General features: G+C 45.6%; 1 protein-coding gene across 1 annotated transcript in view; it reads left to right on the forward strand.

Moving 5' to 3' along the window:
* The first annotated feature begins 13,204 nt into the window (after window positions 1-13,204).
* The window catches only part of LOC149315297 (glycogen phosphorylase, liver form), a 66,393-nt gene continuing 63,428 nt past the window's right edge, over window positions 13,205-16,169 (forward strand). The window contains exon 1 of the mRNA XM_089522909.1: window positions 13,205-13,323. The gene's annotated coding sequence lies outside the window, so the exon portion shown is untranslated. The remainder of the gene's footprint in view (window positions 13,324-16,169) is intronic.

Genomic DNA, 16,169 nt, shown 5'->3' on the forward strand with positions numbered 1-16,169 from the left:
TTGGATAGCTGGAAGGGAATCCCAGAAGGCCCACTAGTCCAAAATCCAATCTCAGAATAATACATCACCATATGGAAATGCCACAGATGTCGCATTCCACAAGGTTTTTTATTTCAGTCCTCCACCTTTATACAGTATAGCAATTTGCAAAGGGACAGTCTTTGGCAGCAAAAGCAACAGTCTAACAGGCTGATGAATTCCTGTTGATGGCTCAGATCCTGGATTAGGGAAATAGAGTGTAACTTTACACTCATGTACGCAAAAGTACCTTGTAGCACCTTTGAGACTAACTGAAGTAAAGAAGCCAATAGCATGAGCTTTCATAGTCTTGAGCCTACTTCCTCAGATGCATGCTGAGCAAGGAACTACAAGATCTCTTTGCATACTGGTTTTCCAGAATAACACATCTATGTCTTTGAATTTACACTCATTGAGTTTGGTGACAGTTGTGCAGTAGTGTGTTGCAACACTGTGCAATCGAAAAACAAACATGGAATGCACAATGTACCAATGAACAGTGGACACTTCCACGTGCAATGTAGAGTGCACATCTGAATGTGAAATGACACCACAATTGCTGTGGCACGACATGCACAACTCTGCTTCCATAACTGCCAACACCACTATAGACAAAAATATCCAAGTGGAACCAGCCCAGGTGTTAAAGTCTCCCCCTCTCAGAGAAAGCTAGTGTTGAGAGTTTCTTTCATTTTGGTTTCATAGCATGGCACAGTGGTTTGAGCATTGGACTATGTCTCTGGAGACCAGGGCATAAATATCCCCTTGGCCAGGAAATCTGCTTGGGCAAATCACACTTTCTCAGCCAAAGGCAAACCCCCTCTGAATAAATCTTGCCAAGAAAACCCCATGATGGGATCACCTGAGGGTTGCCATAAGTTAGAAAGGACTTGAAGGCACACAGCAACAAGAAAAAAATATTATCACAATGTGGATAGAGTGCATGTCCAGGGATGTTGTGGGGGGTGAATGGGGAGCAAGGTCTTCATTTTGCCAAATAAGAATTCTGCCCCTCCAAAATGAAATATTCCTTTGGTCCCCAAATTTCTAGCATTGCAGAGAGCAAGAGACTGAAAATCATTCACACCTGGAACTCTTCCATTTGCTAGGTTCACCTTGGGCCCAAATACACAGCAAAAACAATCCCAGGATCCCCCATTGCTGAGCCAGGGCAGTAAAGGCAGTCTCAAATTGGATATTTCTACAGTGCATTTTGGCCCCTTACCTCGGTCACTTTACCGGCTCCTTTTCTTTGGATGCCTCAATGTGTTTCTAAACATGTGAAGTCAAAGGCTTTCACAGCCGGCATCCATAGTTTTTGTGGGTTTTTCGGGCTATGTGGCCATGTTCTAGAAGAAGAATTTATTTTCTCCAGCATCTGTGGCTGGCATCTTGAGAAAACGTGACATGGAAGCATCTGTGGATGACGGCAAAACCTCAGGAATAAACTCTTCTAGAACATGGCCACATAGCCCAAAAAACTCACAAAAAACTCTGTTTCTAAACACTTCACCAAAGCATTAAGTTTCTCCAGTGCTTGAAATTTTGGGGACTGAAGGTGTCATTTTGCTCCCACTCCATAGCTATACCCCATGACCTCCCCCAAACCTGGGGAAGACCATTCTGAGAGAAAGTAGCAATAGTAGTAGTAGTAGTAGTAAATTTTATTTATATCTCTTCTCTCCATCAGGATCGAGGTGGCGATTGAGGGTGAAGTGTGCATATAAAAGGGAGGAGAAGGTCCCATGGGGCTTGTTTTATGACAGAGTTGTCTTCTCCTCCTCCTCAAAATCCTAGTCTCCTTTTCCTTGCCTTCAGCTCCTTTGATGCCCATGTTTTTGGTAACATGTCGGTTTCAGCCAGGATGGTCTGGTCTTCTCTGACTTCTCCCAAGTGCTTACGTGAGCCCAGGGTTGAGCATGTCCTCTGGGTAGAGCACTTGAGGGAAGCCCCTGTTTTGCAGTTGGGATTCTAGGAGATAAGCCTCATGGGTTCTTCCGTTAATCTCCTCCATCTTTTACTGTGAGCATTTCCTCCCTCCTTCCAGACCAGTTACATTCCCTCCTCCACTCCCTGGACCCACAGGCCATAGACCCATTCATCTCAGCCACCTGCATGCTCTAAAACCCCTGACTCAAATCGGCATTTCAAAGGCAGTCTTTTTTTTAAATAACCTTTAACCTTCTGCTGATTCAGATGGGGTTCTTTCTCCTGCTGCCTACTTGCTCTCACCAATGTCACTCATTTCTCAGGTGCAGAATGGTGTATACAGGTTGACTCTCCCTTATCCAAAAGGCTTAGGACCAGAACTATTTTGGATTTTTTAAAAAAATTTCAGAATACCTGTATTTGCAGATATGTACATAAGGAGAGAGCTTGGAGATGGGACCCAAGTCTAAACAGAAAAAAATCATCTTTGTGTCATATGCACCTGATATACAGTACATAGCCCGAAAGTAATTTTGTACAACATTTTAAATAACCTTGTGCATGAAATAAAGTTTGTGTCTATCAAACCATCAGAAAGCAAAGGTGTCGCTATCTCAAACACCAGTGAAAAAAGTTTTGGTTTTATGAATATTTAGGTTTTTTGAATTCCAGATCAGGGAGACTCAAGCTGTAAAACATCACATCAAATACAGTGGGCTCTTGATATCCAATGGAGTTTGGTTGCAGGATCCCCCTGTGGATACCAAAATCCATGGATGCTCAAGTGCTATTAAATACAATGGCATAGTAAAATGGTGTCCCTTATATAAGATGGCAAAAGCAAGGTTTCCTCTTTGAAATTTACGTATTTTTTGAATATTTTCAAACTGTGAATCTATGGATAAAAAAAATTCGTGGATGTGGAGGGCCAACTGTATATTACACCAAACTGGCTCTTATGTTCTTGGATGGTGAGTAACAATTGGTCAGGGCCTCCTTCCTACAGGAAAAGAGATTCCACCTCAACATTAGGAAGAAGGGGGTGCCATATTGAGGATGAAGCAAGCTTGTTTTCTGCTGTTCCAGAGACAAGAAGCAACAGATGCAAACTATAGGAAATGAGATTCCACCTCAACATTAGGAATAAGAGCTGTTCGACAGCGGAATACACTCCCACAGAGTGTGCTGGAGTCTCCTCCTTTGGAGGTTTTTAAACAGAGGCTGGATGGCCATCTGTCAGGAGTGCTTTGACTGTGAGTTCATGCATGGCAGAAGGGGGTTGGACTGGGTGGCCCCTTCCAACGCTATCATTCTATGATTCCATAATTCTAGTGTATCCCTTGCTTCACTGGAATTGTAGAAATAGCAAACACATTCTCAGATATGTAGTTGGTTGCACACTGCTGGTGATGTAGCATAACTACTGCTTAACTACACAAGCGCAGATTTACACAACTCAAGCACAATGTGGCATCTTGGCTCAATATTTTACAGGGCGTTACACTTGTGACATTAGTAATAGACACACAGCAGTGTGTGTGTTTGTGTGTGGGTGTGGGCCAGGAGTGCTGCCTGCGCAAGGTGACACCCAAAGGGGTGTGTGTGATACTACTGCTCTCCAACCATCTGCCTTTTGGCAGAAATGGGCTATGACATTCATCTGCATCCCTGCATATGGGAGTTGCAATTTGTGAGTAACATTATTACAACAAGATATTACTAAAGATTCTGTATGGTGTGGTCAATTGCAGGAGATGACACCAACCCTAGCAATGCTACTGTGTTACGGTACTCTAAACAGAATATAACTAAGGCATGTACCATCGTGGCCAAATCTTATATGTATACATATACAGTATTTCTGTATAAATTCCATCATTTAATTAAAAACAAATGATTTAATGACTGAATTAGTTAAAACATAATACAACTAATTCCCTTTCTTTCCATCTTCCCGGTGCAGAACTGTATAGAAAAGAACATACTTCACCAGGTATCTGGCAGAAGAAGACATTTTGGGGGTGTTGGGTGTCCTAGCATACAACCCAAAATTTCATATTAGGTAGAGCTATACTCTAGGATTCTTGTAACTGCTGGAATGAAAGAAGCAATAAAAGATCTGATATTTCAAGGAATTGGTGCAAAGTTCAAAGCTGAGTCCAGGAGTACACCCAAACTACAAACCTGTGTCTCCAGGGGGAATGTGGCCCCTTCTAACCCCATGCACAGCGCACTCTGTTTCTGTTGTACATTTCAACTCTTCATTCTCTCTCAGCACAGTCTACCATACAGGGTTGTTGTAGTGATAAGTGGAAAAGAGAAGAGCCACACACTTTCTCCTTGAACACAGATCTGAAGTTTCCTCTGGTCAGCTCAAGATGTTGTTTATCGTCATCCTCCTCTTAACTTTAATTCTTGCTGCAACAACCCTTGTGAAGTAGACCATGTGGAGAAAGAGCTAAAGAGTACAACAGAAACCAAGCATGCTGTGCACACTTATAAACAAAGAAGGAAGGAAGGAAGGAAGGAAGGAAGGAAGGAAGGAAGGAAGGAAGGAAGGAAAAAATAAGTCAAGGAAAATATCCCATCATTGCCTTCCTGCAGACTGGAAATCTTTGGGAAGGATTGATGTTCAGTCTACATTCCACAGCAGGCCAGCAGCAGCTATTTTTTGGGTGCCTTGCCACCAGCCTCAGAGGCCAAACCTCCTGCTGTCAGCAGCCAGTCTCTGCAATTCACGTGCCTTTAATCTCTCCCAGGTCCAACATCAAGAAAATCTCATTTCCTCTTGTCGCCTCTAATATCACGGCCGTTGGTCGACCCTCTAAAGCAGAATTATCGCCGGTGTTTAAGTGTGGCGGCCAGCCAAAGGACACCCTCTCCTTGACATCTAAAGTCCATTTAGAGTGTCCTGGAGAGCTTTGCCTCTGCCTGGGGTTAGCATCTCCTTGATGGGGAAATGGAACCTAAGCTCTCCTTCAGACGCTAATCCCATCAATGGCTCTACGGTCATTTAGAAAAGGTTAGGTGTGGCAGGCTTACCTGGGCCAAATTGCAGGCAGGAACGCAGGCAGAGGCCCTCTAGCACCCTGACTTGCGCCACTGGTGGCTGCCTGCTTCCATCTCAGTTGGGCTCTGAATCCACTCTGCATTTTAGGCCGAACTTTAAAGGAGCTGTCCACGGTGCCAAGCTTGCAACCTCCCCAAATAGATCTGGCACCTTTAAAATTCAAACATAAACTCTGAATGGGTTTACTAACTGCCCTGACATGGAGACCACCAATCACCGCTGTGATGCACCAATCTTTGTTATTGTGTGCCTTCAAGTCATTTCCAACTTATGACAACCGAAGGCAAACCTATCAAGAGGTTTTTTGACCAAGATTTCAAAGAATCATAAAATCATAGAGTTGGAAGAGACCACAAGGGCTGTCCAGTCCAACCCCCTTCTTCCATGCAGGAACTCTCAATCAAAGCATCCCTGGAAAGAAGGATGAATGAATGAATGAATCTTTATTTGTATACCGCTATTCCAATGATCACAGCGGTTTACAATCAGTTAAAATATGATACAACAAATCCAATAAAAGAAATCTCCCCACATTAAGGAGACTCCACCACCCTCCGAGGGAGTGTTTTCCACTGTCAAACAGCTTTTACTGTCAGGTAGTCCCTCCTAATGTTTAGTGGAATCTCTTTTCCAGGATACCTTGAGGACCGCCTCTCCCCATACAATCCGCCCCGCACTCTCAGAACATCTGGGCAGCAGTTATTGAGGGTTCCAGGGGCCAGGTTAGCCTCCACGTCTAGGAGAGCTTTCACCATCTCGGCCCCGACCCTCTGGAATTCTCTGCCCATTGAGCTCCGCTCGGCCACCTCCCTGGCCCAGTTTAAAAAGGGGCTTAAGACTTTTCTGTTCAAATCAGCATTCCCTGATACAGGCCCCAATTAGTTCTCCCCACCCCCACCCCCACCCCCACCCCCCACTATGTCAGCAGTGGCAAGCTGGCTAGATTGTTTTAATGTAGATTGTTTTAATGTAGTTGTAAATTTTAATGTAATTGTAATGATTGCTTTTCTGTTGATGTTTTATAATGTTGTACACCGCCCTGATTATATAGAAGGGCGGTATAGAAATAATTTTTTTATTATTATTATTATTATTTTCCTGCTGCTCAAATCCATTGTTCTGTGTCCTGTTCTCTGGAGCAGCAGAAAACAAGCTTCCTCCATCCTCAGTGTGCCACCCCTTTAAACAGGCCTATCATATCACTTCTTAACCATCTCTCCTTCAGGCTAAACATACCCAGCTCCATAAGTCTCTTTTTTCTGTCAGACTCATAGGACTTCATGGTTTCCAGACCCTTCCTCGTGTTCAGAGGAGGTGTGTCATTGCTTTCCCCTGAGGCTGAGAATGTGTGACTTGGCCAATGTCACCCAGTGGGTTTCATGGCCAAGCAGGGAATCTGACCCTGGTCTCCAGAGTTGTAGTCCAACCCTCAAAGCATTACATCACACGGGCTCATCTTGACAATTGGTTATTCTGTGACTAATTCCTTTTTTATACACACTGCCATCTCCTTACCTTCAGCTCTCTAATGCAAACTCACTGTCTTATAACCAGATTATTGGGAGCAAGGTCTCCTAAATAGGCACCACACCTTCGATTGATCACACTCTCCCACTTTCCCCACAAAATGAGACTCAAGTAAACCTACAAAAGAAAGGGATTGCAAGTACTGTAAAACCAAATGCCGCTAGAGCTCTGGTGCCACAATAAGCTACAAATCCCAGGATGCCATAGGATGGAGCCATGGCAGTGAAAGTATTCTCAAACTGCATTATTTCTGCAGTGCAGGTTAGACCTATGTTGCCACCCAACTCTTTGCAATTTGACTGACTTCTATAATAGTGTTACTATTCCGATCACTAGTCTTACTGCTTACATTTTCCTTTCCTACTGCTAAATAATAATAATAATAATAACAATATGAAGAAGAAGAAGAAGAAGAAGAAGAAGAAGAAGAAGAAGAAGAAGAAGAAGAAGAAATTTTATTTATATTTCCCACCTCTCCCTCTGGATCAAGGTGGGATTACAACAAAAAATAAAATCAACAATATAAGATGCAAAATACAATTATCTAAAAATACAATCAATAAAACGGACAGCAATACTGCTACTAATCATTAAAAATGACCAAATCGTCGTCTGTTTTCCATGCTATCAAGTCAGAAGTGGGAGTGTGCTTTGGAATCAGCTATAGAAGATCAGATGGCTAGGCCTGCCAGAAGAGATCCATCTTAAATGCCTTCTTAAAGGCTTCTAAGGTGGTAATGAGACAGATATCTTCTTGTAAGTTGTTCCATAGTTTAGGGGCCATGGCTGTGAACGCTTTATGGGAAGTTGTAGCTAGTCTAGTTTTCGTATGTTCTAATAATTTCTTCCTGATGTTTTGACCAAGACTTTTTTTTTGGGGGGGATACTTTTTTCAAACTACAACTCCCAGAATCCCCCATCCAGCATGGCCACAGTTGATGGGAAATTCTTGGAGTTGTCACTCAAAAAGTATTTTTCCTCCAAGCTCTATTCCGGATAGAATATTTGCACATTCAGGTCCTAAATGAAACACAATTTACACACTGCCCCCCGATATCAGATTCTGGACATTCATAGAGTTACGTAACATTTGCGCATTCACAAATGTGAATTATTGCATTACTGCATGTGCAAGGAAATGTGAAATGTACAATTGCAATGCACAATGTATATTGGCATAAGCAATGCACAATGAGTGCACAGGTTTGACGGTACTTCTGCAACCTTCAGCTGAATATAAGGATTATGTCATGGCCAACCAAATTACAACCAGTTGTGTAAGAGAATCTATACACGTGTAAGTCATGAACAGGATGCCAGTCAAAATCTTAGGCTGGTGCTTTAATATATTAACCAAGATCGTCTACAGCAGGGGCCGGCAACCTACGGCCCATGGGCCAGATGCGGCCCGCCGAGGCCTTGGGACCGGCCCCAGCCCGGTCCTGCTGTCCCCGCCACAGCCGCGTGGAGGAGGTGGAAGTAAGAGGAGGGCAGTGAGGCCTGGGGTGGAGGAGGCGGAGGTGGAGGCAGCGCCTCCTGCGCGCTGCCGCACCACCCTCCCTGCCTCCCTGCGGCCTCCCCCTCCCTCTCGGCCTCTGCGGGGCTGCCACTGGTGGCCTCCTCCCTGCGTCTTGGCCTCTGTGGAGGCCAAAGCCTCTGCAGAGGCCGGGAAGGGGCCTGCGGGTGGCGGCCTCCCCCTCCCTCTCAGCCTCTGTGGAGGCTGAAGCCTCCGCAGAGGCCGAGAAGGAGCGCACGGGGCTGCCGGTGATCACCGCGACCGCCGGCGGCCTCCTCCCTCATTTAATTATTTATTTTTTGGCTTCGGCCCACCTGTTGTCTGAGGGACAGCAACCCGGCTCCCGGCTCAAAAAGGTTGCCTACCCCTGGTTTACAGGAAGGGGCCAATTTCACCTTGGCTCTACCTTTCCATAGTGGTGGGAGTGTATGTTCTTATGAGGCAAGAGATTTGCTGCTGGCATGATCTCCCATGACAGAGATGCTTTTGCAGAGGAGCCAGATGAAATGGAGGGGCAGCATGGTGTAGTGGTTTGAGCATTAGAATAGGACAATAGAAGACCAGGGTTCAAATCCCAGCTCAACCATGGAAACCCACTGGGTGACCTTGGACAAATCACACTCTCTCAGCCTCTGAGGAGGGCAATGGCAACCCCCCTCTGAAGACACGTGCCAAGTAAACCTTATGATAGGGTTGCCTTAGGGTCACCATAAGTCAGAAATGACTTGAAGGCATACAACAACAACAAGAACAGATGAAATGTGCCAAGCAGCTCCTAGGCAGCAGCACAGTGTGGGGTTACACTAGCAAAAGATCTCTCAGGATAAAACTTGTTAGTACTGCATTGAAGAAGGCACCGGTACAGGGGAGTCATGGGGGGGGGGGGGGACACACCAGGTGACATCCTAAGAGGGGTGACTCCATTGCTTTGTAAATATCTGTCCTTAGGCAGAAACAGGCTGTGGCATTTCCCTGCATCACTTTAAATGCTGGAGCTCAGTGGAAGAGATGGTGTGAGTGGGGCAAGGCTCAGTGAGAGGAGAAAGGAGAGTCCTTAAGGATTTAATTTTTTTATTAGAATCAGAATCATAGAATTGGAAGAGACCCCAAGGACCATCCAGACCAACCACCTTCTGCCATGCAGGAACTCTCAATCAAAGCACCCCCAACAGATGGCCATCCAGCCTCTGTTTAAAGACCTTTAAGGAAAGAGACACCACTATAAACTCCAAGGGAGTTTGTTCCACTGTCAAACAGCCCTTACTGTCAGGAAGTTCTTCCTAATGTTGAGGTGGAATCTCTTCCTGTAGCTTCCATCTATTGTTTCAGGCCCTATTCTCTGGAGCAGCAGAAAACAAGCTTTTCTTTTAAAATAATAAATGTTCAACTTAACCACATGAAACTATGTACATGTAAATACATCATGCATGAGAAATTAGAAGATTTACACAGAGCTATTAAAATAACTGTAAATGTTTAAATATATTTACAGTGGAGCTTAGAGCCAGTTAGAAAATACAGCGGAATAATATACACAGCACTGTAGAACAAGCAATCTTATCTTTTGTTACTGACATAGTCCATCCTCAGAGCTTGTGAAAATATACTAAGGGCTGAAGAAAATGAAGTAACATATGGAGTATGGATGTTGGAGTTTAATTTGATTAACGTTTGGATTTAAATTAGTTAGGAATAATGGAGATGTAAGGGACTGTAAGAATGTGAAACTTATTTTAATGATTTTAATGTATCTTTAGTTGTTTGACTTTTGTGTGTGTGTTTTGGGTGTTCTATCTGTCTGTATGCTGTGAAATTTAATAATTTTTTTAAAAGGCTGTGCACAATTTAAAGGTATAATTTTAATTTTGCTAGTTCTCTATGTCACAACTATTGCCATGACCTTAAGTCGCTTGTTCTTTTTGAAAGGGGAGCAGGGAAAGGAGTCTGGCCTTTGAGCACTTCTAGAAAACTGAATGTGTCCCTTGGTGTACAATCTTGGTCCCTCTTCAGTCACCCGTCCTGCGGATCAGGAGCTCCTGGTGATGACCCCTTGCCACTCTGGGGCATGCCACCCTCTCCCAGACAGGTAGGGCACACATCGCCTCCTCTCACGGAAAAACCAGTGACAGCCAACTCCCTGCTTATATCCCTAATTTCTAGAAGCTGTCAGAAGTTGCTAAAAGGTGAAATCACAGGCAAAAAGAAAACAGTTCCCTTTAATAGAAAGGAAAGAGGAAAACCCAGTTCTCAAACACCTTTATTTGTGGTGGAAAGTTTAAAAGTGCAAACTCTGGGCTGGGCATACCTGACTCCATTCACACGACCTGCAGGAACAGACCACTTTGATAGTTGCAATAGTCCATGCTAGGATGCTGTAAAAACTTCAGTCTCTCTTTGCCAGTCATCCAGTGTTGATCCCAGTGTTGTTGTTAGCTGCCTTCAAGTGGACCTTGACTATAAGGATGTCCTAGGTTCCAAACACAACTGCAGAACTAATCGAATTTGAGACTGCTTCAGCTGCCCTGGCTCAGTGCTTGAGAAGTCCTGGAACTGTAGTTTTGTAAGACATTTTGCTTTTTTGGTGAGAGGGCTCTGGTCCCACAATAAACTACAATTCCCAGGATTCCCAAGCACTGAGCCAGGACAGTTAAAGCAGTCTCAAACTGGATTATTTCTGCAGTGTGTTTTGGATTCTCGTTGACAAAACAGAGGATTGTTCCATGCTGTGTGAAGTTGCAACAGCCTTCAGGAGTGTGACACACGCCAAGATGCAAGGACCAGGCCTCTTCCTTCCTTCTTCATCCCTGGAAAGAAACAACAAGAGGAGAGAGATTTCTCTTTCTGTTTCAAATATCTGCCCATAAATAGCCATTCCTGCCTCCTTAGGCTCCAACAGTCCAGGAGGTGAATCACGACGCTCTCCAAACATTGTGGTTCTTGTTACGACACGCCTTCAAGTCAAATCTGTATTACAGTGACCCTGTCCTAGGAGTTTCTTGGCAGGGTTTGCCAAAGGGAAAACTGTCTTCCTCTGAGGCTGAGACAGTGTGACTTGCCCAAGGTCACCCAGTGGGTTTCTATGGCTGAGTAGATGTGATCTCATAGCCCCTTGAACAGTAGCAACAATGGCATCTCCAGCTTGGATAAATGACTTTTCTGGCTTGCAAAGCACCTTGGCTCCCAATCTGGGGCCAAGGGAAGATCTAAATGCATTGAATAATAATAAATGAAGGAGAATGAGAAGTGGGTCTAGGCTTGTAACTTTAGCCAAGTGCAGACATGTTACAAGCCTGCAACCACTTGTCCTTCTCCTCCATCTTAATTTATTATTATTATTAAATTCATTTTGATCTTACCTTGGAAAAAAAATGCACCAGGTGGGGGATCCTGGGAGCTGCAGTCCCAAAAGGTCATTTCTTGGCAGCTTCCTGAACCCTCCAGCCAACCCACCCCTAGCTTGCGAAAAGATGACACCTCCCAGGCTTCATTCTCTGGCTAGAGGGGCCACCCTTAAGCTTGCAAAAACATGCACTAGCTGGGGGATTCTGGGAGCTGCAGTCCCAAAAGGTCATTTCTCTGCAGCTTCTCCAGCCAACCTAGCCCCAGCTTGCAAAAAGGTTCCTTTTTGGATGATACTCCCAGGTTTCTCCGGCTAGTGGGACCACTCTCCAAGTTGCAAAAAATAAAAAGAAGTACAAGGGAGGGGATTCTGGGAGCTGCAGTGCAAAAAAGTAATTTCACTGCAGCTTCCAGAATCCCCCAGCCAACCCACCCCTAGCTTGCAAAAAGGTCCATTTTTGGATGACACTTGCTTTTATTACTGAATGACAAGCTTCCTTCTACCTATACTGGGCAGAGGATTCTGGGAATTAGAGTCCAAAAAGGTCATGTCTCTGCATCTTCTCCAGCCAACCCACCCCCATCTTGCTAAAAGTTCCTTTTGGGATGACAACTCCCAGGCTTCATTCTCAAACTTGCAAACACATGCACTAGCCAGGGGCTTCTGGGAGCTGCATTCCAAAAAGGTCATGTCTCTGCAGCTTCTCCAGCCAACGTAGCCCCAGCTTGCAAAAAGTCCCTTTTGGGATGACATTACTGAATGCCAAACTTCCTTCTAACTGTGCTGCACAGAGAATTCTGGGAGTTAGAGTCTAAGTAGGTCATTTCTCTGCAGCTTCTCCAGCCAACGTAGCTCCAGCTTGGAAAAAATTCCTTTTGGGATGACACCTCCCAGGCTTCAGTCTCCAGCTTCCAAAAAGTACACTAGGTAGGGGATGCTGGGACCTGCAATCCAAAAAGGTGATTTCTCTGCACCTTCTACAGCCAACGTAGCCCCAGCTTCCAAAAAGTCCCTTTTGGGATGACATTACTGAATGCCAAGCTTTCTTCTAACTGTGCTGGGCAGAGGATTCTGGGAGTTAGAGTCCAAGTAGGTCATTTCTCTGCAGCTTCTCCAGCCAACCAACCCTCAGCTTGGAAAAAGTCCCTTTTGGGATGACACCTCCCAGGCTTCATCCTCCAGCTTGCAAAAAAATGCTCTAGGTATGGGATGATGGGACCTACAATCCAAAAAGGTGATTTCTCTGCAGCTTCTCCATCCAACCCACTCTCAGCTTGGAAAAAGTTCCTCTGGGGATGACACCTCCCAGGTTTCATCCTCCAGCTTGCCAAAAATATATAAATAATGCACTAGGTAGGGGATGCTGGGACCTACAATCCCAAAAGGGTCATGTCCCTGCAGCTTCTCCAGCCAGCCTGGTTCCAGCTTGCTCAACATTCCTTTTGGGATGACACTTCCTAGGCTTCATCCTCCAGCTTGCAAAAAAAACATGCACTAGGTAGGGGATTCTGGGAGCTGCAGTCCAAAAAAAAACATTTCCCTATAGCGTGTCCAGCCAACATAGCTTGCAAAAAGTCCCATTTGGGATGACAGCTCCCACCATTCCTCTGGTTAATAGGGTCACTCTCCAGCTTGCAAAGCCCCAGGTGGGGGAGTGTGGGAGCTGCAGTCCGAGGCATGCAAGCCTGCAAAGCCTGCCTTGTCCCATCCCGGGCCTTGGGGGCGGGCCTTGGAGGCTGAGGGACACCCGCCCTGGCGAATGGCAGCCCTATAAAGCCAGGAGGGCGGGCGGGTGGCCTTTTTTTCCGGGGCTGGTCCGAAGAAAGGGGCCTCTGGGCAGCCAAGCGAAGGAAGAAGGCCAGCAAGCAAGGAAGCAAGCGAGGAAGGAAGGAAGGAAGGAAGGAAGAGGATCCAGCGCCAGAGGTAGCTCCCTGCTGGGGATGAGGGGCTAGGACTGCGTCCGCACTGGAAAAATAACCCGGTTTGGCAGCGCTTTAACTTGTTGTCTGGCTCAAGGCTATGGAATTCTGGGAGTTGGAGTTTGTTGTGGGGCCCAGAGCGCTCTGTTGCCACAACAAACTCCAACTCCCAGAATTCCATAGCCTTGAGCCAGAAAGGAGTTAAAGCGCTGCCAAACCCACTTTGAGCCCGCTTTAGCTGCTATGGAGTTCTGGGATGCGTACTTTTCTAAGGGAGGGGATTTGTAGTTTGGGGGCAGCTCGGCCTACTTTTGTCAGAGAGAGCTCGGATGCTTCTTTGTGGCTACTTTGTTGCGCGCCTCCGGCTCGTTTCCAACTCGTTGGGATCTGTAGTTTTCCAAGGTCCCTCGCCTCCTCTTGGTGGCCTTGAAGTCTTTGTTTGACTTATAAAACTACAACTTTCTTCAGAGATTTTCTGTGTGTGTGTGTGTGTGTGTTTGGCCATGCTGCCCTCCTCTGAGGCAGAGACAGTGTAACTGGCTAAAGCTGCATCCACACTGCAGAAATGATCCGGTTTGACGCCGCCTTAAACTGCCCTGGCTCAGTGCTATGGGATCCTGGGATGTGTAGTTTGCTGTGGCACCATAACTCTCTGACAGAGGAGGCCAAATGTCTCACCAAAGTACAAAACCCCCAGGATTCCATAGCATTGGCAAACCTCCTCTGAGGAAATCTCAGGAGAGGTTCTCCATGGGTCAGAAATGACTTGAAGGCACACAAGAACAACAAACCAGTCTTGCTCCGCAGAGAAGGGAAAAAAGGACTGTTGCGAAACTACAGATCCCAGGATCCCATGGGCTGGAGCTGCAGCCCTTAAAGTGGTGTCAAACTGCACGATTTCTATAGTGCAGCTGCACCCTTGTTTCCATTCCTGCGAAGCGGTGCTTCCTTGGGGCTTTGGTTGGCCTTAAGCCCTAACAGAATCTCATGGGAAAGGAAATCTAAGTGCTAGGCCCTGTTCAAGTAGACCTATTTAATCAGTGGGATTTACTTAAGTGTCGATTTATGTAACTAAGTACAATGACATTGCTGCTCAGCCATGGAATGAATTCCTAGAAGTGTGGATTTCCTCTTAACTGGAGCCTTGAAGCATCAGTGAGATGGACGCCTCTCAGGGTTGGATTGGATGACCTTTGAGGGGACCCTTTCTACTCTTTGGTACTTGAGTCTGGATTCAAGGGGTCTTGCTTGAATCAGGACCAACAGCTGGCTTTTGCTTATGGGTTGCAGAGTTGCAATGTCATGCAGGAAGTCCCTTTCAACTCACTGGAAAGTTCTTGTGTGCTTTCAAGTCGTATTCAACTTATAGCAAACCTATCCTGGGGTTTTCTTGGCAAGATTCTTCAGAGGAGGGTTGCATTGCCATCCTCTGAGGCTGAGAGAGTGGGACTTGTCCAGGGTCACCTGGTGGGTTTACGTGGCTGAGTCAGGATTCAAGCCCTGGCCTCCAAGTCTCCAAATCCAACGCCCAGATCATTACACCAGCTTTACATTACACCAACAGTTTGCAAAACCTGAGCAGAACAGGGCGACTTGGAGGTCTCCCCTGCATCCGGTCGCTATAAGTCAAAGTCGCACTTTCTCAGCCTCAGGGTAAGGCAATGGCAAACGACCTTCTACAGTAAACTTAGTTTGGTGGACCACCCGACAGGGGTGTTGTTTGGCCCACTTTGTGACATTTCACACCTGGTTCCTAGCACTGGCTTTGCTCTGGTTCCACAATGGACTACGATTCCCAGAATCCCATCGCATGGAGCTATGGCAGTCAAAGGGGTGCCAAACTGGATTATTTCTGCAGTGGGGATGCAATCCATGCCTCAGGTAAATCTTACAGGGTAGCATTTGCAGGTTCAGGCAATGCAAAAACCCATTCAAGCCCAGCTGAAGTCATTGGAGAAGAAGGCAAGGTTCACTAACCCAAGGCTGGGAAACAGGTGCGAAATGTGACAAAGTGGGGCAAATGACACCCTTGCGGTACGGTCCACCAGACCAAGTTTACTCAGAAGTAAGTTTGCATGGTATATAATGGAGAGAGAAAAGCAGGAGAGAATTTTCCAATGAACTATTCCTCTGGTTCCTAAATTTCAGTCTCTGAAAACTTCACTGGAGCATTTAGGAAAATGGTTTCCAATATCTAAAGAAAAGTCGCAGTTCTGGGGAAGCCACCTTGAATCCCATTTTGGAAGAAAGGCAGGATATAAGCAAGCAAAGAAGGCAGTAAAATAAATCCAATGAATAAACAAAACGGAATTGTAAGTGTGAACTATTTTCAGCCTCTCCCTTTCTGCCAAAGGAATATTTCATTTGGAGAGACATAATTCTTACTTGGGAGGCAATGCCGCCTTCTTGTTGCTGCCCCCTTGCCCACAGTCAAAACTACAGATCCCACCACTTGGAAATGTTTGTCCTTTTCTAGTTTATGTTCTGATCATGTTCAGAGACAGCAGAAGATTCAGAGAGATGTGATGGGGAATGAAAAGAGTGGGTTTGGACCCAGTTGGCATCTTGCGGACGTTGGCACAGGGGAGAAAAGGAAAAGGAGGAGAAAGGCGTGTTCCACCCCGCGTTGTGTTTTTATTTTAAAGCACATACTGGTCTTGTGCAATAGACAAAAAGGCAGGCCTGAGGAAGGAGGAAACGGCCAGGCTTCAATCAGCGGAAGCAATTGAGACAGAGAGAAAAATTAAAACTTGAATGCAAGCCTGAAATAACTCCTCCTCCTCCTCAATTTATTATTATTCATTTAATAAAAATTGCCTTTTCCCCAAATTGGGAGTCAAGGTGGTTTGC

The sequence above is a fragment of the Sceloporus occidentalis genome, unplaced genomic scaffold (genome assembly GCF_023333645.1).
Source record: "Sceloporus occidentalis isolate IW3139 unplaced genomic scaffold, rSceOcc1.0.p SCAF_4, whole genome shotgun sequence".
Taxonomy (NCBI): Eukaryota; Metazoa; Chordata; class Lepidosauria; order Squamata; family Phrynosomatidae; genus Sceloporus; species Sceloporus occidentalis.